Consider the following 22,229-nt stretch of genomic DNA (forward strand, 5'->3'; position numbering starts at 1 on the left):
TATTTTTTGACATCATTAGAAAGAGCATTTTCCGCAAAAGACTATGATACCAAAATCATTAAATTTGGTTCAGTACTTTTTATTCTACGCCAATTTCTGAAAATGCAGTCATTGTCAAATTTCGCCGGATTTTTGCGACTTATGAGATAATAATTTGAGTGCGACACGCGATCCATACGATGGATATTGTGTAAGCTCGGTGATCCATGTCAACAAAAGATACAACTTTCACATTGGGCACGGGCCAGGAAAAAAACAGTGTGTGTGTGTGTGTGTGTGTGTGTGTGTGTGCGCGCGCGCTCCCAATATGAAAGCGTTATCTTTTGTTGACATGGATCAACTAGCTTACACAATTCACCGTATGGAACGCGTGTCGCACCCAAATTATAATCTCATAAGTCGCAAAAAATTTAAAATGACTGCATTTACAGAAATTGGCGTAGAATAAAAAGTACTGAACCAAATTTAATGATTTTGGTATCATGGTCTTCTGCGGAAGATGCTCTTGGTAATAATGTCAAAAAATATATCAGTTTTAGAAAGCAAGGTACTGAAAATCCACCGTTCCGCTTTTTTTGGGACACCCGGTTTAGACCTACCTGCATCGTTTGTGTAAAGAAATAAACGAATAAGAAAAAAAAAAATCGATCAAGAAGGCCGATTACACTCAGGAACTAATCATAGTCCCGGAGCCTTTTCTGTTTGCGTGCTGCGCTCACTTGTGTGTGTGTATGTGAGTGTGTGCTTTGTGTGTGTGTGTGCATGGATGTGTTTCAGTTTCAGTTTCAGTAAGTTTTATTTATCCATTGTATAGAACAAAAATAAGTATGACAATATCACATATTCGAAAATCATGGACATATAACCAGGGGTTCGCAGTATAATTATGTAAATAATACATTCTATATTTCATGACGACAAATCTTTATTGGTATAAAGGTGGAGGAGTCCGTTTGTTGATTTATTTGTATAAAGGTGGAGGAGTCCGTTCGTCAATTATCAAATCGCTTGAATTGGACAAGGGCGCGTAAGAATTACGACTTGGAACAATTCATTTTTTTTTTTAACAGAAGGAACACAACACATACGTATATATAGAATATCTAACACAAAACTTTCATGTATTTTGAATGTCACTTGACCGAAAAGGACAACACGAGGTGGAAAATACAAAAGGAAAAATAAGAAAAACGAGAATAAGGGACAAGAATAAGAGGGTACTCACATAGCAAAAGTAAAGAGAAGAGGAAAGAAGGGAAGGGGAAGAAAACGTATTTAATGTTCAGGAGTTGGGAGCTAAAAACGGCATATTTTTAATTCGAGTGATATATATATATTCTTCTGCGCTGCAAAAGCTTCTGATGTGTTTGATGATAACGAACAGTTAAATGAAAAGATGTGCTTTGAGCCGTAAATTAAAGACTGCTATTATGACGGTTGGGGATTTCCGGACTTCTATTGGTAGAGCTGCACAGGCTGCACAGGCAAATGCTCTGTCTCCCAGTGTTACTTTTGTTTTACATGTTGGAATTTGTAAGAGAAGAGTGTCCTTAGAACTGCGCAAATTGTGAGTGTGTCTATGGGATTTAAATACGAATAATTCGGATATGTACCTGGGGGTTTGACCAATGAGTGACTTATATACAATCAACAAAATCTTAAACAATATTCGTTTACGAATCGGAAGCCAGTTTAAGTCTTTCAGAAGAGGAGTAATCCTTGAAAACCTGGATTTGTTACAAATAAGCCTTGCGCAGGAGTTTTGGACTCGCTGCAGGCCCCAAACTTGAGAATCAGGGAGTATATATACAATAATCCAATTTACTAATAATACATGCTTGGACAATCATTTTCATACTATTCTCATCGAAATATTCCTATTATATTTTGGATCATAAATTTGTCTTCCATTAATTGGTTAAAAGAGCTTCACGTGATTATAGGTATTTTAAACTATTTTAGAATGTTGGTGTGTTTGACACTCCATGAAGTACTATTTGCAAAATGACGTCACTTTTATGATGACATTTTGCAAATAGTATACTATTTTGCAAATAGTATACTATTTGCAAAATGATGTCACAATCACCCTTCTTTACAATAGTGTACCCGTCCGGTCCCGAATTCTAGTGTTCAGGTTTGCAGCGGCCATACGATCGCTTGGATACATGCGACGGCCAACTCTAGCGGTGTCACGGCTACTACGTTTTTCAATTTCCGATCTCTCGCACTGTTGCGTATTGAAGGCGCTGCGCTGCCGCCGCAGTGCGGCTAAGCCTATATAATAATTTTCACTTTTTATTCAAATTTTTGATCGAAAATATAAAACAAATATACTTTGCCTAGTTTCGAGTTTCTTGTTAAAACTATGGGCCTCGGTGACTCCAAAATAGTACTATTTTGGAGTCACCTCTGCCCACAGTTTTAACAAGAAACTCGCAAGGCCAAGTATATTTGTACAATACGTATAAGATTATATGACATAATTATGGTATAATGATTTACACACATTTGTGATGTGTGCTTCCATGTTAAAGGTCCTGTTTACCTTTGGGAGCAGTGATTTAAAATATTTTCAAGATATGACATTATGCATATGTGTAGGTCTGTTGTACCACAAAACATCCTATCATATAAAGTTTGGGTGATGAAGCCTAAAATATACGATCAACGAGCGCTCTTCTATGCAAACAGGAAAGAGCTGAAGGGTACGAACATCTGTTCATGAGAGTCTCACCGGTGAAAGGCAAGGATGGCTGAACGAATATCGTACCCAGCACCAACCAACAAAGTGTGGTCACAGAATGGTAAGATAAACAACAAACTTCTGATGGTCGTGTGTAGAGCAGATCTACAAAAAGCTGAATATCAGATAGAAAATCATTGACTTCCGGAACTTTGAACCCATGCACGTTCCAATCCCAATAGTGCATAACATTTTTCTTTCTTTGCACTTCGGTAATTACTCAATCCTTGTAACCATTGTAATTGTCCTAAGAAACTCTCAATTTTCTTTATTATTTGTACCGTTTTTGTCTCGCCCACCGGAGGTGAAGGCGAGACTAAGGGATCCAAATGGCGTCCGTCCGTCGTCCGTCACAAATGTTAAAGTTTACCTGCAAGACTCTCTTATGATGCATAACATGGCAACTGTTACAGCAATGGCAGCCACACTTGGATGATAGAAGCACTAGGGGTATCTTCATGTTATGGTGTTGTCGGAGGTCATGTGATGATGTCAAAGGTCATTTGAGGTCATATACTAAAGAGTATGTGCAAGACTCTCTTTTCTATGTTAAAGTTTACCTGCAAGACTCTCTTTTGACAAATAACTTCACATAAGTTGCTTGGATTACAACCTAACTTGGGTCATAGATGCACTGGGGGTACCTTCATGTTATGGTGCCGTTGGAGGTCACAGGATAAGGTCAAAGGTCATTTGAGGTCATACGTTAAAGTTTACTTGCAAGACTCTCTTATCACACGTAACTCGACACATATTGCTACAATGGCAATCAAACTTGGATGATGGATGTACTGGGGGTACCTTCATGTTATGGGTGCTGTAAGAGGTCACATGATAAGGTCAAATGTCATTTGAGGTCATACGTTAAAGTTTACTTGCAAGACTCTCTTATCACATGTAACTCAGCACATGTTGCTACAATGGCAATCAAACTTGGGTGATGGTAGATGTCTCTTGGGGAGTTGAAGGTAACCACAAGGTCAAAGGTCACAGACAGGGGTCAACAAACTTTTAGGGCCCAATGTTATGTTTTTAGGGGCGTTTTGATTGTGGCTCATAACTTTTGATCCCTATGTCCGTTTGTGACCAAAGTTGGACGGTAGATGTCCCTTGGGGAGTTAAAGGTCATCACAAGGTCAAAGGTCACAGAAAGGGGTCAACAAATTTTTAGGGCCCAATGTTAAGTTTTTATGGCGCGTTTTAATTCGATTATGGCTCATTACTTTTGATCCCTTTGTCCGTTTGTGACCAAACTTGGATGGTAAATGTCCCTTGGGGTGTTGAAGGTCACCACAAGGTCAAAGGTCATAAGCAGGTCAATTAACTTCTGGGAGTTATAGAAATATTAATTCCTTGTATGCGAATGGGCGAGACACAATTTGGCACTTGCCTTGTTTATGTCCGTGAGCTATAATTAAATGTAACATATGTTTGAAAGTAGTACGAAACAAGAATGATAAGTATAACGCCAATGCAAATGCGGCAATGTGTGCCATGAAAATTGTGTTTCCGACGTAGATGCCGAGAAATTGTCCTCTCGAATATGGTTATGCTCCTTCTGTATGGCAGCAGAGTTCCCAACCAGAATAGTAGATGATGATGAATTCCAGTGTACACTGAAATTTTTTTTATAGCAATGTTAACATTGATACCTCTAAACTTAGTGCCTCTATCTGTCTATTGTGAATGTCCTCTCAGTTGATGAACAGGATATTGAATCTGATTGCAATTTGGAAGATTTAGACAGTCCCTGTCACCATTACTTCAGTGACACATTTAATGCTAAAGTTTCGAATTTACAAATGCCACACACCTTTTCACTTTTTCATTTGAATGCTCGAAGTCTTGCCTCAAAATTCCACCGAGTTGAAGATCACCTCCAGACTTTAACTCATCAATTCAGTATATATGCATTCACCGAAACATGGTTTGATGAAAGTGTTGCTGCGATGTACAATTTAGCTGGATATAACTTTGTTTATAAAGCAAGAGAAAAGAGAGGCGATGGTTTTTAAAAACCGATCGGATCTGCAGTTTGATTCGTAGAATGTTGATACCCTCTTTTTTTTTTAGATTGAACAGGCGTCCAGAAAGGGCTTGTGCCGAAAGAGTGGGTTGGGTGGTGGCGCGTCGCGTTAATGGGAACACCACCCTTCGTCCAAAGCCCCCCAATGTGAACGCCGTGTGTTATGAATATACTATGCTTACCGACTGAATGTTATTCCTGAAACTCGTTTCTAAGAGACCTACGGTGTTCTAAGTCATGAACATGTATTTCCGGTAATCAAGTTATTATTCAACTTGTGTTCGTTCACCTTTGATAACGGATGAGTTCATAAACGCTATGTTTTCTCCTGATAACGATGCAAATGATTATCAATCAGCTGCACTAACCCCCCCCCCCTAAATTCTTATGACAGTGAAGAAGTTGAAGATTCCGATTTTATTACTTCTTTACACACAGAAACCAAAGATCTGAAGCTTGATTTTGACACTTATGGTGCGTCTGCTCGAAATGAAAGCCAACTTTCTCACCACCACTTGGAAAAAGAAATAATTACATTTTCTCATTCACACTGCAATGAACTTTTTGTTTCACTGTTTGAACATTAGAAGAATTTCGATCAATTACTCTTATTTCTCAACGAATTACAATTTAAACACAGCATTATCGGTCTCAGTGAAACCTGGCTCAAGGAAACGTCAACTTCTTCTCTATTTACCATCGACAGTTTTAAATTAGTTACCAAAAACAGGACTTTCAAAAGTGGTGGTGTTGTAGGTTTCTACGTCACGCAAAATTTAAACCACAAACTGTTAAATGAAAATTGTATTATGTCTGAATGCCTTGAGAGTATTTTCATTGAGGTCATGACCCCAAACAAGGGGGAAATCATTTTGGGGGAAATTTATAGACCTCCACATTCCAACCTTTCTGAATTCATTGAGCTATTTCACAATCTTCTCTCTGTTGATCACTTTGACAATAAGACATGCTTCATTATGGGTAACTTCAATATAAATCTTCTAAATTGTAATGATACTTTAATCTGTCAAGACTTTCTTAATTTTTTGTTGTCAAAATCATTCATTCCTCTTATCGGGAAACCTAGTCGGATATCTGATGCTACTTCTACTCTCATCGATAATATATTCGTTAATAATCTATTTACTGATGTTACTTCTGGTATGGTAGTTTCTGATCTTACCGATCATTTCCGATATATGCGCTTGTACCACACTTTTCTACTATGAAAATGCCTACCCTTAACTAATGTTTTCGTGACACGTCCGAATGTAATCGTGGGATTGAGGTCAGTTGATTGGTCCTCTGTTTATAATCAAAGAAATGTAAATTCGTCCTTTGATGTTTTCGTGAACATCCTTATAGATACTTGTACACGTAATGCTTATATGGTCAAGTCAATCCAGATCGAATTATAAGAAAGTACCAAGACAACCGTGGATATCAAAGTCCCTACTTAAAGGGGATGGCTAGTACCTCATCAGTGGGAATCAGTGGGAATGCTGGGGGATGATTGTTCCAATCCTTGTGGGATTCATTGAAGAGTTCATTATTTATATCTATTGTTGTGTGAAAATATTATTTGCTTCAGAATGGTCTCATATTCTGGTAATGTGCAGTTTAATCGCCCTGTCACTGTACAGGCATGCTTACCTGGAAAGAATGATCCAAGTCCAGGACTTGGGCCATTCTTACATTCATATTATAGCGCCCTCTCTCATCACTCCTTGTCCAGGCCTATTCATGTATACAAAAAATGAACATGACTTGCTGGACAGTGATGAGGAGTTATGTTGGGAAAAAACAAAGGAATTAGTTAGAATGGAAGCAAAATAAGAGCAAAAGGCTTTAGAGCAGTTGGAGAAAGGTACAAAAAATGCAAAAGAACCAAGTTCCTGCCATTTGAATTACACAAAATTATTGGGGAAAAATGAAGAAATTTGTGTTTTCATTTCGCATGTTAGTTATAGGACGATGTATGGTCTGCATTTAGGAGTAACTAAAAATGTAGCAATCAAACCATTTTAGAGGATGGGGAAACTAGTGAAATGGCAGCATTTTTTACCTTACCTTTGAACAAATGGCCCAACAGATTCAGAGAATTGATGTCTAGTAATACGTGTGTATTATAACTTCAAGAAGTTACTTTCCCGCACTGCAGAGACACGGGGAAAATTGTGACATTTTGCAATTTTAACTTTACCAATAACCTTTGACCCTTGACCTTAGTTATGTGCAACCATGGGTTCATGGCGACAGCTTTATCCACTTATTTATGCATGTGCAAATATTCAGCTGCGGTTCCTTAGTTATATCGTACACATATTATTCCTCATAAGAGACAGATGGAAGACATTTCCACGCATTTAACACATATACATAATACACATTATAGCTCCATGTATACCCATAGACGTGCACACACACAGATGCACACACATGATGAATTATATAGTATAGAGATGAGGGACATTATACTATGGTAGACAACTACATTTTTGTATTCCATACGGACTAAAAGCTGAAAAAAGTAACAAACCTCTCTTATCTTTTGCTTAATTTTAACCATACCATTGATATAGCAGCCTATCCTGTATGAATCAAAGAACGACCCAAGTCCATATGATTCAAAGAACGACTCAAGGCCATCACGCAAACAGACCTCTCCACAATTAATGTAAATGTTAATTGTGATAGTAATATATGTACTAATTTGTATTTAAAAATGTTGCCTTCCCATCACAGTTAAATAGAATATTATTGGAGAAATAAAAAAGATATGAAGTCTTTTTTTAAGTTTTCTCGAAATGATCTTCCATTGACTTGGATCGTTCGTATATTCAGATACTCAATTCTCTACAAGCTATTCCTGATGATGTTAAGATAAATGGTATTAATCTAACCCGAGTAGAGAGTACAAAGTTTTTAGGATTTTACATCGATAACGAACTCTCCTGAAAAACAAAACACAGGAATCCTAAACAAACTGAAACATTTTTTGCCCAAACATATTTTGCAGATTATGCATGTATATTCCACCATGATTTCCCCATATCTCAACTATGGAATTCTTGCTTGCGGTAACGCCTCCAAATATTTGCCGGATTCGCTTGTTCTTCTTCTAAAGCGAGCGATCAGAATTATTAACCACGCCGGGTATTTATCTCACTCAAGCGTCACAAAATTTTCAAACTGACAGATTTGTTTGATTATAACTTAGGTATTTTAATGTATTAACTTTTCCTCAAAAGATCTTCCAGATTTGTTTTTTACAGATGTTCATAAAAATTAAGCAATTTTGTCCACCACGACTATCCAACTCGCCAAAGTGACGCTTGTCACCTTCCATGAACTCGAACAATTTTCGCTAAAAACACAATTATGTATACAGGTCCAAAATATTGGAATGATCTCCCAACAGAAGTCTTGCAAGCTGTTTGTCATTATCCTGCAAACGTAAACTCAGACAGCATGTATTGAATAGTTACGACACACAAGTGCAATAACATTCCTTTTTATCATGTTCATGCTCATGGATGCTCTGCTATATACTGCTCGGTTCCAAGTGTTGCCATGTGAACAGGCTTATGCATACGTATAGTTGCATGCTCTCTGGAGATTCCTGTCTATCGGTGTGTTTCCTTCCACTTCTGGTATAAAACCTTCGGTCACGTCACATACCGTCATAGTTTACCCTTCTTTCTTCTAACTCTTTTCATGCGGCATTGCAGCTGGCTGGTTTATCACATAATACACATTGTTAATTCATGTCTTCCATTTTCTGACTCTTTCCCAGTGTATTAATTTTTCAATGGAAGCAGGAATTTTACAACCATAGAATTATGTCGTATTCACATCATCACTCCCCTGTCAAATTGCTCTTGGAGCAAGAACTGCTATATAGTGTGCAGCATGTGGATACTTGTTCTCATTTTATATGTGAGAAGAATCGTCTGCGCCCCCTTCGTATTGATAGTCATTCTCTTTTGTTTATTCTTATTTCGGTCTTTAGTTGTACCCGTGCTCCTCATCCTGTTCTCCACACTCAGCTTTTGTTAAGACCTACGCTCAACAAGCTTTGCTTTCTAGTAGGTTAAATCGTATTTCTCTTTAGCATTCTTTTACTTTGATTGAAAATGACACATCGACCGGTATGTACAATGTTGTTGGTTTTTTTTTTTTGTATATATCCAAGCTGGACATTTTGTATGATCATATTTTGTTATATTTTATGCATTTTCCATCGAGAAACACAAAGTGATATTGAAATTGAAATTCAAATTGAAATACATTTATATAGAAACATTGCTTTTTGCCATGCATGCATGTATGAATAACGGAAATTTTAGTCTGGGTGCCAGAGGCTGAACCTTGTATTATCGTCTACACAAATTATTTTGATGCTTTTACCCTATTTTGAGGTGCTGAATCTCAATCTGAATGATGCAACCCTTGCATCCTTGAGGGTTTGGAGATATTCAAGATGGCTGCCAATAATAGTCGCCCAAACCGGAAATTCTCATGTATTTCCTTCTAGTTGTGAGAAATTGAAAACATTTGATGGTTCTACCCTATTTCAAGGGTGCTAAATCAGAATCTGGATGATGCAACTCTTGCATCCTTGAAGGTTTTGAGATATTCAAGGCTGCCGCCAAAATTGCCGCTAAATTAGCCTCCAAAATGGCCGGAAATTGAAAATATGAATTAATTTTCACGTATTTCCTTCTAAATAGTGAGAAATTGAATGGATTTTACCCTATTACGAGGCTCGGAATCCGACTCGGGACGATGCAACACCAGATCCTTGAAGATTTTGAGATATTCAAGATGGTCGCCGAAATGGCAGCAAAAGACTGAAATTCCTGTGTATCAATTCCTTCTAAATTTTGACAATTCGAAAGCAATTGGTGGTTTGTATATATTCTATTTTGTATGTGTTTAGATAATACAGAAGGCGGCCAAAGTGACCGCCAAAAAAGAAAATTCACATGTAGGCCCCCTATTTCCGTGTAAACGATGTAAAATTGAGAAAGGTTGGTGGTTTCACCCTATTTTAAGTTTGCATAATCTGAAACTGCAGGATACAGCTCTTTCATCCTTAAGGGTTTTGAGATGATAAAGATGGCAGCCAGAATGGCCCACAAAATGGCCGTCAAAAAAGACAATTTCTACGTAAGCCCCCATTTCCTTGTAAATGGTGTAAAATAAAAAGCAATTGATGGTGTTGCGACACGGATTGTCGCCCCCGTCACGGATTGTCGCCTGGCGACAATCCGTGACGAGGGCTGGCGGCACGGATTGTCGCCCGCCCTCGAAGCACATTTTGTTTGGTAATATCGTTCTGGACATAATCATTGAAATACTAACACATAACTTACATGGCTACATCCATGCAAACATGCCATGTAAAAAGTCATGGTGAGGTTTCAAGGAAGTGTGTATGTGCGCGTGCACATGATAATTTAGTGTCCGTTTGTGCGTGTGTGTGTGTGCGTGTGTGTGTGTGTGTGTGTGTGTGTGTGTGTGTGTGTGTGTGATGGAAGAATGTGTTTATTATGTCAGTTTTTTGCGTATGTGTTTTTTAGCTGCGCGTGGGGAGGGATACCTAGTAAGCTGTTGCTGGCATAAACGTTGATATTGATTTTATCAGCAGCTTTGAATTTGATGAGTTTGTTTGGCAGATTTGTATATGAATTTGGAGTGGAGCTTGCGTGCGGGCGGATGCTGCTTTTCTGCATACGGTCCATTATGTCTTATTCATCAACATTGGGAAATTGTTTCATCAGGAAGGAATGTGGTATCGGTTCGCGTGTGCGTCGGTATGTGGGAATGGGGGTACATTTCGTTATTGCAAAAGTTTGTTATTCTGAAGGCTCATTCGTCCGAACGCTCAGGAGGGGGTGGTCGGGTTTTTTTATGACTGATTTCATTCTAGATTTGTGTAATGTATTTGTGTTTTTTTTATGTATATGCCCTTGTAAGTAAGAAGGTGTTCCGTGTTACATGATCCAAATCAATATATTAAAGGAATATAGGTTTGGTAGGGCCCTATACATGTCAAAACTTTCTCGTGAAGAAATTATTAGTAGGGTTGGTCTATAATCGAGTTATCTATGTTGAAGTGAGATTATTTGTGGTATAAATTGACAAATGGATTTGTTTGTGTTTCGAATTGCCATTTGTAACTTTTTTTTGTTCATGTTACTCCCAGAATGGGTGGATTCATGAATGATTTGAATGAAATCAATAAATATCAAAGAAAAATTGTTGAGTTGGTTTATTTGCATTATGAAGATTTGTTTGAGTGTTTGTTGGTGTTTGTTTGTATTACGTATGTATTAGCGGTGTGCAATGGCAGTTCGTTTGTGCTAAAATCAACTAACGATTGACAAATTTTTTACGGCGTGTGGAAATTATTCGCTCATGCATAGAGCATGCCAAACCTATTCTGGGACAAAGAATAGTGGTATGGACGTTCTAGTTTATAAGACTGATGGAAGAAAATGACTGCAGTGAAAAATGAACAAAGACGAATAACATTTGGGGAGGGTACCTCCCTCGTATGTATTTTCTCTCGGTCTCTCTCTCGCCTAGCCCGCCTCACCGCTGATATTGGTTGACACACCCATACTATTTTAGATCAACGCTGGTGTGAATTCTTTAAACACGTGCTTATACACTCTGAAGGCGTTTGTATTGCCACAGTAGCGCCACTATATTCCACATACACACGCAAGCATACAGGCACACGTATACACACAGACAAACAAACCACTACCACTATACAACCACCACACATGCACATTTCCTACATATTGTATTGTTATACTCCAAACACACACACATACACACACACACACACACAACAAAAATCATACACATCACATATCATGCAGCTCACAATACACACACACACACACACACACACACACATCAAATCATACACATCACATATCATGCAGCTCACAATACACACACACACACACACACACACACACACACACACATACGCATAACTTACCAGTCATACCCATCCCACCAAAGCGTAACACCGGAGGAACCACCCCAAGCCCGAGGCGACAATCCGTGACGGGGCGACAATCCGTGTCGCAACAAATTTTTTGCCAACACGGATTGTCGCCTTCGAGGTCAAAAACTGGGAACTGCAAAAGCGTCACGGATTGTCGCCAGGCGACAATCCGTGACGGGGGCGACAATCCGTGCCGCCAGCGCCCGTCACGGATTGTCGCCCCGAGCAGGAGGCGACAATCCGTGTAGGGGCGACAATCCGTGTCGCAACAGATGGTTTTAGCCTATTTCGAGGGTGCTTGATCCAAGCCTGGTTGATGCCACTTTTGTGTTAGCGTTTTGAAGTGTTAAAGATGACCGCCAAAATAACTGGCAGGAGTTGAAATTCCAATGTTAATATTTTTTTCTTAATGGTGAAAAATTGAAAGTAAATTGATGGTGTTACCCCATTTCGAGGGCGCTGATGGTTTTTGAAGGTTTGGGGACTTTTATAAATATCCCGCTTAAAGGAAATTTTCTATTATGTTGTTATAAATGGTGAAATATTATGGTCTAACGCGAAGCGGGGTATTAAGCCCAGGGTAAAGAGCAGCAATTCGTATTCTCAAATTCAACTCAGTTGAGCGAATTTGTCAAATCAGCCAAAATTAATGGCATCCAAAATGATTGTCACAATGTTTTTGTAATAAACTAAGATATCCCGATATGTCTCAAACGGACCTTTAACACGTACTGAAAAGAAAAATGATATTGACATCATACTGGCACGTACAAACACAAAGATACGAGTGAATTTTTTTTTAAAGGCATAATGGTTATAAAGTAATGCTTGTGGTCATTGATTATAATGTCTCCACAGATGTGAAATTAATCCTTTTCGGCTATCAATAGAGTACAAATTAAATATGGCATGCTGGTATTTGGTGTTGAAGCTTGTTGCATATTCTGATTTCGTCATTAGAAATGGTTGCATCCGTGACCACTATAATACATATCAATAACTTCAAAAGCACTCTGCGTGATTATGATATTCGTAAGAACCGGAAAATGAACTATTACCATACATGACTACTGTGGTCATTTTGTTTGCTTTAGTGTTTGTCTATTTTAACGGCGCGTTGCCCGCCACTTTTTTTTTACCGTTTGTTCGTAATATGTAATAATGTTGCAAATTAACGTATTGGCTCCAATATAACGAAGAATCAAGAAATAAACTAGTAATGCATTATTTCGCCAATAAAGAATGAGTTTAAAGGGGATGGCTAGTAACTGATCAGTGGGAATCAGTAGGAATGCTGGGGGATGATCGTTCCAATCCTTGTGGGATTCATGCAAGAGTACGTTATATACATAGTGTTGTGTGAAAATTATTTGCTTCGGAATGGTCTCATATTCAAATAATTTGCAGTTTTGATGTTTCCAGGTTAGCTTGCCTGTACAGAGACGGGGCAATAAACTGCACATTACTTGAATTTCCGATTTGGGCGGCCATTTGAAATCGAAGTAGGGTAGAACCATTAAAACAAAAACAATTGTTCTCAATTTTGAAACACTGGACAGAAATAGTTCACTCCACAAAGTTACCATCATAATGCTTTCTCCGACAAACACAAAAAACATGTCTTGCACGTCTCCAGCTCAATGTCATCAAGTACACAAAATTTGAGTTCAATAGCTTCCAAATTGTGGAAGTAGTTCACTGCACAATATTTTCAAGAGAATATGCCGTTGCCATGGCAATGCCTTGCCGCGTACAAACACAAAGGCCCGAATTCACAAAGGTGGTACAAATTATGAAACAATGGTTTAAACCATGGACAAAACCATGGAGCGCGAAGTGTCGCATGGAATATTTCGTTATGAAATTGGTCACTTCGTCACTGAAATGATTATTTTGTAACGAAATGACAACGTTTTGTAACTATACGAACATTTCGTTAACGAAACGGTCATTTTGTCAACGAAATAACCAATTTCGTAACGAAATATTCCGTGCGACACTTGGCGTTCCATGGTTTTTGTCCATGGTTTTAACCATGGTTTCATTTGTACCACCTTCGTGAATTCGGGCCAAAGTGTGTCTTGCGTAACCACACCAAAAGATCATTATACCACCCAAATTTAAAGTAAATCGCGTAAATACTGTGGAAGTAGTTAAATCCACAAGGTTTTTGGAAAAAATGGTCACCATAATAATGGCAACGCTTTTTCTGACAAACACACACACACACACACACACACACACACACACACACACACACACACACACACAACATGTCTGCACATCTACACTTCAATGTCATCTTGTACCCCAAGTGCTTCAAAACTGTAGAAGGATTTCGCGACGCAAGATTTGCAACTGACGCCCGACCTACCGTCAGACCGCCCGACCACACGGCGATTCCTATTCCCCTTTATGCATTTTGTGTATACTGGGGTACATTATTAATCTTAAACTCCCTCAGCAGCTTACATATAAACTTGACAAGCCTTGCTTCCGGTTACAAATACGATAAAGAAACGGTAATACGTGTGGATGCAAGTTTTCGACCTTGACTTCCATCAAAACTGTAACATTTGCATTCTATGTTGACTATTTGCTGTAGCAGGAAGTGTCTGAGTGTCTGTGTGTTGTTACGGTCATTTCATGAGGCTAAAAACAAGTGTGTGTTTCTTGTTGAAAGAGTGCATGTTCGACTATAAACATAAAAGTGCTGGTTTGCATGCACTGCATAATAAAGACGTACAGTGTGATGGACTAAAGAGTCAGAAAAAAAAACATTAACATTAAACATTGTTGCTTATAGAAGGCATGTACATGTCTATGGTAGAAAATGTTTCCACATTGTGTTTCTATAAGAGACTACTTAGTTAATAGAATGGTAACTTACAATGACACCATTAATAATTATAAAATAACTGAGCAACTTTCACGGTTTTTTAGCATTACAGCAGCATTTGCTCTGATTGTTTGTTAAACTGCTGTAACTGGTCTTTTCAACATCCAAGTGGGGCAGAATGACTGAAACAAAATGGTAAGGAAGACCTTTTGATATTCAGGAAGAGATACAGTTTCATGCATGAGAAATAAGACACAGAAACTGAAATTTAAAACTTGATTAAATATACCATCATTATACACAGTCAAAGAGTGGTGAGTTGTCAAACAGAAATATGGGTCCTGCAACTAGTGATGCAGTTTTTTGTGTTAAGAGAGATAATCTTATTGAGGCTATGACAGAGACATATGTCACATTATAAAGAATGACGCAAAGGAATGTACGCAAGCATATCAAAGTGGGGGAAAACTGATGAACATTACCACTTTCACCCGTAATCTTTTCCCAGTAGGTGCAGAAAACTAGATGACCGTCACGGCATAAATCTCCTTTGTGGTATCCAACTACCTTCATGTGACATGCGATCATGCAGTTTCCAAGTTAGAAGATAGTTGTTCGGCCAGTAGGAACTCTCTCCCAAGTGCTAACAGTAAAACGTAATATTTTTTTTTTTACAATTTACAAACAACACAGCCACTCCCTACTTCGCTGCGCATAGAAAATCATCATCTGAAAACAAGTTTGCAAACTTCCACCACCGAGCTACTCAGTAGTCTGGTTTCCAGACCCTTTGCCGACTGGACTCTGCGACGGAAGTCGCCGCCTTTGCCGAAGTCAAAGGCACAGGACAAAACCACCTTAAACTATACTAGTTTTTGACGTTGAGGACGCCAATATCCTGAATGGCGAAATAGTAGTAACAAAGGGGCTGAAAGTCAGACTACCACTGATCAAACATTGCTCCGTGCCTGTGAAAACTGTAACCCGACTTGGAGGGGAAACGCTCAACCCGCAGAACTTCCTGCTCTCGCAACCACTCATTCCTGAACACCTTTCAACTCAGTTGAGCGAATTTGTCAAATCAGCCAAAATTAATGGCATCCAAAATGATTGTCACAATGTTTTTGTAATAAACTAAGATATCCCGATATATCTCAAACGGACCTTTAACACGTACTGAAAAGAAAAATGATATTGACATCATACTGACACGTACAAACACAAAGATACGAGTGAATTTTTTTTTAAAGGCATAATGGTTATAAAGTAATGCTTGTGGTCATTGATTATAATGTCTCCACAGATGTGAAATTAATCCTTTTCGGCTATCAATAGAGTACAAATTAAATATGGCATGCTGGTATTTGGTGTTGAAGCTTGTTGCATATTCTGATTTCGTCATTAGAAATGGTTGCATCCGTGACCACTATAATACATATCAATAACTTCAAAAGCACTCTGCGTGATTATGATATTCGTAAGAACCGGAAAATGAACTATTACCATACATGACTACTGTGGTCATTTTGTTTGCTTTAGTGTTTGTCTATTTTAACGGCGCGTTGCCCGCCACTTTTTTTTTACCGTTTGTTCGTAATATGTAATAATGTTGCAAATTAACGTATTGGCTCCAATATAACGAAGAATCAAGAAATAAACTAGTAATGCATTATTTCGCCAATAAAGAATGAGTTTAAAGGGGATGGCTAGTAACTGATCAGTGGGAATCAGTAGGAATGCTGGGGGATGATCGTTCCAATCCTTGTGGGATTCATGCAAGAGTACGTTATATACATAGTGTTGTGTGAAAATTATTTGCTTCGGAATGGTCTCATATTCAAATAATTTGCAGTTTTGATGTTTCCAGGTTAGCTTGCCTGTACAGAGACGGGGCAATAAACTGCACATTACTTGAATTTCCGATTTGGGCGGCCATTTGAAATCGAAGTAGGGTAGAGCCATTAAAACAAAAACAATTGTTCTCAATTTTGAAACACTGGACAGAAATAGTTCACTCCACAAAGTTACCATCATAATGCTTTCTCCGACAAACACAAAAAACATGTCTTGCACGTCTCCAGCTCAATGTCATCAAGTACACAAAATTTGAGTTCAATAGCTTCCAAATTGTGGAAGTAGTTCACTGCACAATATTTTCAAGAGAATATGCCGTTGCCATGGCAATGCCTTGCCGCGTACAAACACAAAGGCCCGAATTCACAAAGGTGGTACAAATTATGAAACAATGGTTTAAACCATGGACAAAACCATGGAGCGCGAAGTGTCGCATGGAATATTTCGTTATGAAATTGGTCACTTCGTCACTGAAATGATTATTTTGTAACGAAATGACAACGTTTTGTAACTATACGAACATTTCGTTAACGAAACGGTCATTTTGTCAACGAAATAACCAATTTCGTAACGAAATATTCCGTGCGACACTTGGCGTTCCATGGTTTTTGTCCATGGTTTTAACCATGGTTTCATTTGTACCACCTTCGTGAATTCGGGCCAAAGTGTGTCTTGCGTAACCACACCAAAAGATCATTATACCACCCAAATTTAAAGTAAATCGCGTAAATACTGTGGAAGTAGTTAAATCCACAAGGTTTTTGGAAAAAATGGTCACCATAATAATGGCAACGCTTTTTCTGACAACACACACACACACACACACACACACACACACACACACACACACAACATGTCTGCACATCTACACTTCAATGTCATCTTGTACCCCAAGTGCTTCAAAACTGTAGAAGGATTTCGCGACGCAAGATTTGCAACTGACGCCCGACCTACCGTCAGACCGCCCGACCACACGGCGATTCCTATTCCCCTTTATGCATTTTGTGTATACTGGGGTACATTATTAATCTTAAACTCCCTCAGCAGCTTACATATAAACTTGACAAGCCTTGCTTCCGGTTACAAATACGATAAAGAAACGGTAATACGTGTGGATGCAAGTTTTCGACCTTGACTTCCATCAAAACTGTAACATTTGCATTCTATGTTGACTATTTGCTGTAGCAGGAAGTGTCTGAGTGTCTGTGTGTTGTTACGGTCATTTCATGAGGCTAAAAACAAGTGTGTGTTTCTTGTTGAAAGAGTGCATGTTCGACTATAAACATAAAAGTGCTGGTTTGCATGCACTGCATAATAAAGACGTACAGTGTGATGGACTAAAGAGTCAGAAAAAAAAACATTAACATTAAACATTGTTGCTTATAGAAGGCATGTACATGTCTATGGTAGAAAATGTTTCCACATTGTGTTTCTATAAGAGACTACTTAGTTAATAGAATGGTAACTTACAATGACACCATTAATAATTATAAAATAACTGAGCAACTTTCACGGTTTTTTAGCATTACAGCAGCATTTGCTCTGATTGTTTGTTAAACTGCTGTAACTGGTCTTTTCAACATCCAAGTGGGGCAGAATGACTGAAACAAAATGGTAAGGAAGACCTTTTGATATTCAGGAAGAGATACAGTTTCATGCATGAGAAATAAGACACAGAAACTGAAATTTAAAACTTGATTAAATATACCATCATTATACACAGTCAAAGAGTGGTGAGTTGTCAAACAGAAACATGGGTCCTGCAACTAGTGATGCAGTTTTTTGTGTTAAGAGAGATAATCTTATTGAGGCTATGACAGAGACATATGTCACATTATAAAGAATGACGCAAAGGAATGTACGCAAGCATATCAAAGTGGGGGAAAACTGATGAACATTACCACTTTCACCCGTAATCTTTTCCCAGTAGGTGCAGAAAACTAGATGACCGTCACGGCATAAATCTTCTTTGTGGTATCCAACTACCTTCATGTGACATGCGATCATGCAGTTTCCAAGTTAGAAGATAGTTGTTCGGCCAGTAGGAACTCTCTCCCAAGTGCTAACAGTAAAACGTAATATTTTTTTTTTTACAATTTACAAACAACACAGCCACTCCCTACTTCGCTGCGCATAGAAAATCATCATCTGAAAACAAGTTTGCAAACTTCCACCACCGAGCTACTCAGTAGTCTGGTTTCCAGACCCTTTGCCGACTGGACTCTGCGACGGAAGTCGCCGCCTTTGCCGAAGTCAAAGGCACAGGACAAAACCACCTTAAACTATACTAGTTTTTGACGTTGAGGACGCCAATATCCTGAATGGCGAAATAGTAGTAACAAAGGGGCTGAAAGTCAGACTACCACTGATCAAACATTGCTCCGTGCCTGTGAAAACTGTAACCCGACTTGGAGGGGAAACGCTCAACCCGCAGAACTTCCTGCTCTCGCAACCACTCATTCCTGAACACCTTTCAACTCAGTTGAGCGAATTTGTCAAATCAGCCAAAATTAATGGCATCCAAAATGATTGTCACAATGTTTTTGTAATAAACTAAGATATCCCGATATATCTCAAACGGACCTTTAACACGTACTGAAAAGAAAAATGATATTGACATCATACTGACACGTACAAACACAAAGATACGAGTGAATTTTTTTTTAAAGGCATAATGGTTATAAAGTAATGCTTGTGGTCATTGATTATAATGTCTCCACAGATGTGAAATTAATCCTTTTCGGCTATCAATAGAGTACAAATTAAATATGGCATGCTGGTATTTGGTGTTGAAGCTTGTTGCATATTCTGATTTCGTCATTAGAAATGGTTGCATCCGTGACCACTATAATACATATCAATAACTTCAAAAGCACTCTGCGTGATTATGATATTCGTAAGAACCGGAAAATGAACTATTACCATACATGACTACTGTGGTCATTTTGTTTGCTTTAGTGTTTGTCTATTTTAACGGCGCGTTGCCCGCCACTTTTTTTTTACCGTTTGTTCGTAATATGTAATAATGTTGCAAATTAACGTATTGGCTCCAATATAACGAAGAATCAAGAAATAAACTAGTAATGCATTATTTCGCCAATAAAGAATGAGTTTAAAGGGGATGGCTAGTAACTGATCAGTGGGAATCAGTAGGAATGCTGGGGGATGATCGTTCCAATCCTTGTGGGATTCATGCAAGAGTACGTTATATACATAGTGTTGTGTGAAAATTATTTGCTTCGGAATGGTCTCATATTCAAATAATTTGCAGTTTTGATGTTTCCAGGTTAGCTTGCCTGTACAGAGACGGGGCAATAAACTGCACATTACTTGAATTTCCGATTTGGGCGGCCATTTGAAATCGAAGTAGGGTAGAGCCATTAAAACAAAAACAATTGTTCTCAATTTTGAAACACTGGACAGAAATAGTTCACTCCACAAAGTTACCATCATAATGCTTTCTCCGACAAACACAAAAAACATGTCTTGCACGTCTCCAGCTCAATGTCATCAAGTACACAAAATTTGAGTTCAATAGCTTCCAAATTGTGGAAGTAGTTCACTGCACAATATTTTCAAGAGAATATGCCGTTGCCATGGCAATGCCTTGCCGCGTACAAACACAAAGGCCCGAATTCACAAAGGTGGTACAAATTATGAAACAATGGTTTAAACCATGGACAAAACCATGGAGCGCGAAGTGTCGCATGGAATATTTCGTTATGAAATTGGTCACTTCGTCACTGAAATGATTATTTTGTAACGAAATGACAACGTTTTGTAACTATACGAACATTTCGTTAACGAAACGGTCATTTTGTCAACGAAATAACCAATTTCGTAACGAAATATTCCGTGCGACACTTGGCGTTCCATGGTTTTTGTCCATGGTTTTAACCATGGTTTCATTTGTACCACCTTCGTGAATTCGGGCCAAAGTGTGTCTTGCGTAACCACACCAAAAGATCATTATACCACCCAAATTTAAAGTAAATCGCGTAAATACTGTGGAAGTAGTTAAATCCACAAGGTTTTTGGAAAAAATGGTCACCATAATAATGGCAACGCTTTTTCTGACAACACACACACACACACACACACACACACACACACACACACACAACATGTCTGCACATCTACACTTCAATGTCATCTTGTACCCCAAGTGCTTCAAAACTGTAGAAGGATTTCGCGACGCAAGATTTGCAACTGACGCCCGACCTACCGTCAGACCGCCCGACCACACGGCGATTCCTATTCCCCTTTATGCATTTTGTGTATACTGGGGTACATTATTCATCTTAAACTCCCTCAGCAGCTTACATATAAACTTGACAAGCCTTGCTTCCGGTTACAAATACGATAAAGAAACGGTAATACGTGTGGATGCAAGTTTTCGACCTTGACTTCCATCAAAACTGTAACATTTGCATTCTATGTTGACTATTTGCTGTAGCAGGAAGTGTCTGAGTGTCTGTGTGTTGTTACGGTCATTTCATGAGGCTAAAAACAAGTGTGTGTTTCTTGTTGAAAGAGTGCATGTTCGACTATAAACATAAAAGTGCTGGTTTGCATGCACTGCATAATAAAGACGTACAGTGTGATGGACTAAAGAGTCAGAAAAAAAAACATTAACATTAAACATTGTTGCTTATAGAAGGCATGTACATGTCTATGGTAGAAAATGTTTCCACATTGTGTTTCTATAAGAGACTACTTAGTTAATAGAATGGTAACTTACAATGACACCATTAATAATTATAAAATAACTGAGCAACTTTCACGGTTTTTTAGCATTACAGCAGCATTTGCTCTGATTGTTTGTTAAACTGCTGTAACTGGTCTTTTCAACATCCAAGTGGGGCAGAATGACTGAAACAAAATGGTAAGGAAGACCTTTTGATATTCAGGAAGAGATACAGTTTCATGCATGAGAAATAAGACACAGAAACTGAAATTTAAAACTTGATTAAATATACCATCATTATACACAGTCAAAGAGTGGTGAGTTGTCAAACAGAAACATGGGTCCTGCAACTAGTGATGCAGTTTTTTGTGTTAAGAGAGATAATCTTATTGAGGCTATGACAGAGACATATGTCACATTATAAAGAATGACGCAAAGGAATGTACGCAAGCATATCAAAGTGGGGGAAAACTGATGAACATTACCACTTTCACCCGTAATCTTTTCCCAGTAGGTGCAGAAAACTAGATGACCGTCACGGCATAAATCTTCTTTGTGGTATCCAACTACCTTCATGTGACATGCGATCATGCAGTTTCCAAGTTAGAAGATAGTTGTTCGGCCAGTAGGAACTCTCTCCCAAGTGCTAACAGTAAAACGTAATATTTTTTTTTTACAATTTACAAACAACACAGCCACTCCCTACTTCGCTGCGCATAGAAAATCATCATCTGAAAACAAGTTTGCAAACTTCCACCACCGAGCTACTCAGTAGTCTGGTTTCCAGACCCTTTGCCGACTGGACTCTGCGACGGAAGTCGCCGCCTTTGCCGAAGTCAAAGGCACAGGACAAAACCACCTTAAACTATACTAGTTTTTGACGTTGAGGACGCCAATATCCTGAATGGCGAAATAGTAGTAACAAAGGGGCTGAAAGTCAGACTACCACTGATCAAACATTGCTCCGTGCCTGTGAAAACTGTAACCCGACTTGGAGGGGAAACGCTCAACCCGCAGAACTTCCTGCTCTCGCAACCACTCATTCCT

General features: G+C 38.6%; 1 protein-coding gene and 1 pseudogene across 1 annotated transcript in view; one reads left to right on the plus strand and one right to left on the minus strand.

Moving 5' to 3' along the window:
* The window catches only part of LOC139712610 (uncharacterized), a 29,755-nt gene extending 14,485 nt beyond the window's left edge, over window positions 1-15,270 (minus strand). Inside the window, exon 1 of the mRNA XM_071624416.1 lies at window positions 15,124-15,270. The gene's annotated coding sequence lies outside the window, so the exon portion shown is untranslated. The remainder of the gene's footprint in view (window positions 1-15,123) is intronic.
* Window positions 2,753-22,229, plus strand: part of LOC139712611 (beta-lactamase domain-containing protein 2-like) — a 36,428-nt pseudogene continuing 16,951 nt past the window's right edge.

The sequence above is a fragment of the Diadema antillarum genome, unplaced genomic scaffold (assembly GCF_040938485.1).
Source record: "Diadema antillarum isolate AM-2024a unplaced genomic scaffold, OU_Dant_1.0 seq00001829_RagTag, whole genome shotgun sequence".
Taxonomy (NCBI): Eukaryota; Metazoa; Echinodermata; class Echinoidea; order Diadematoida; family Diadematidae; genus Diadema; species Diadema antillarum.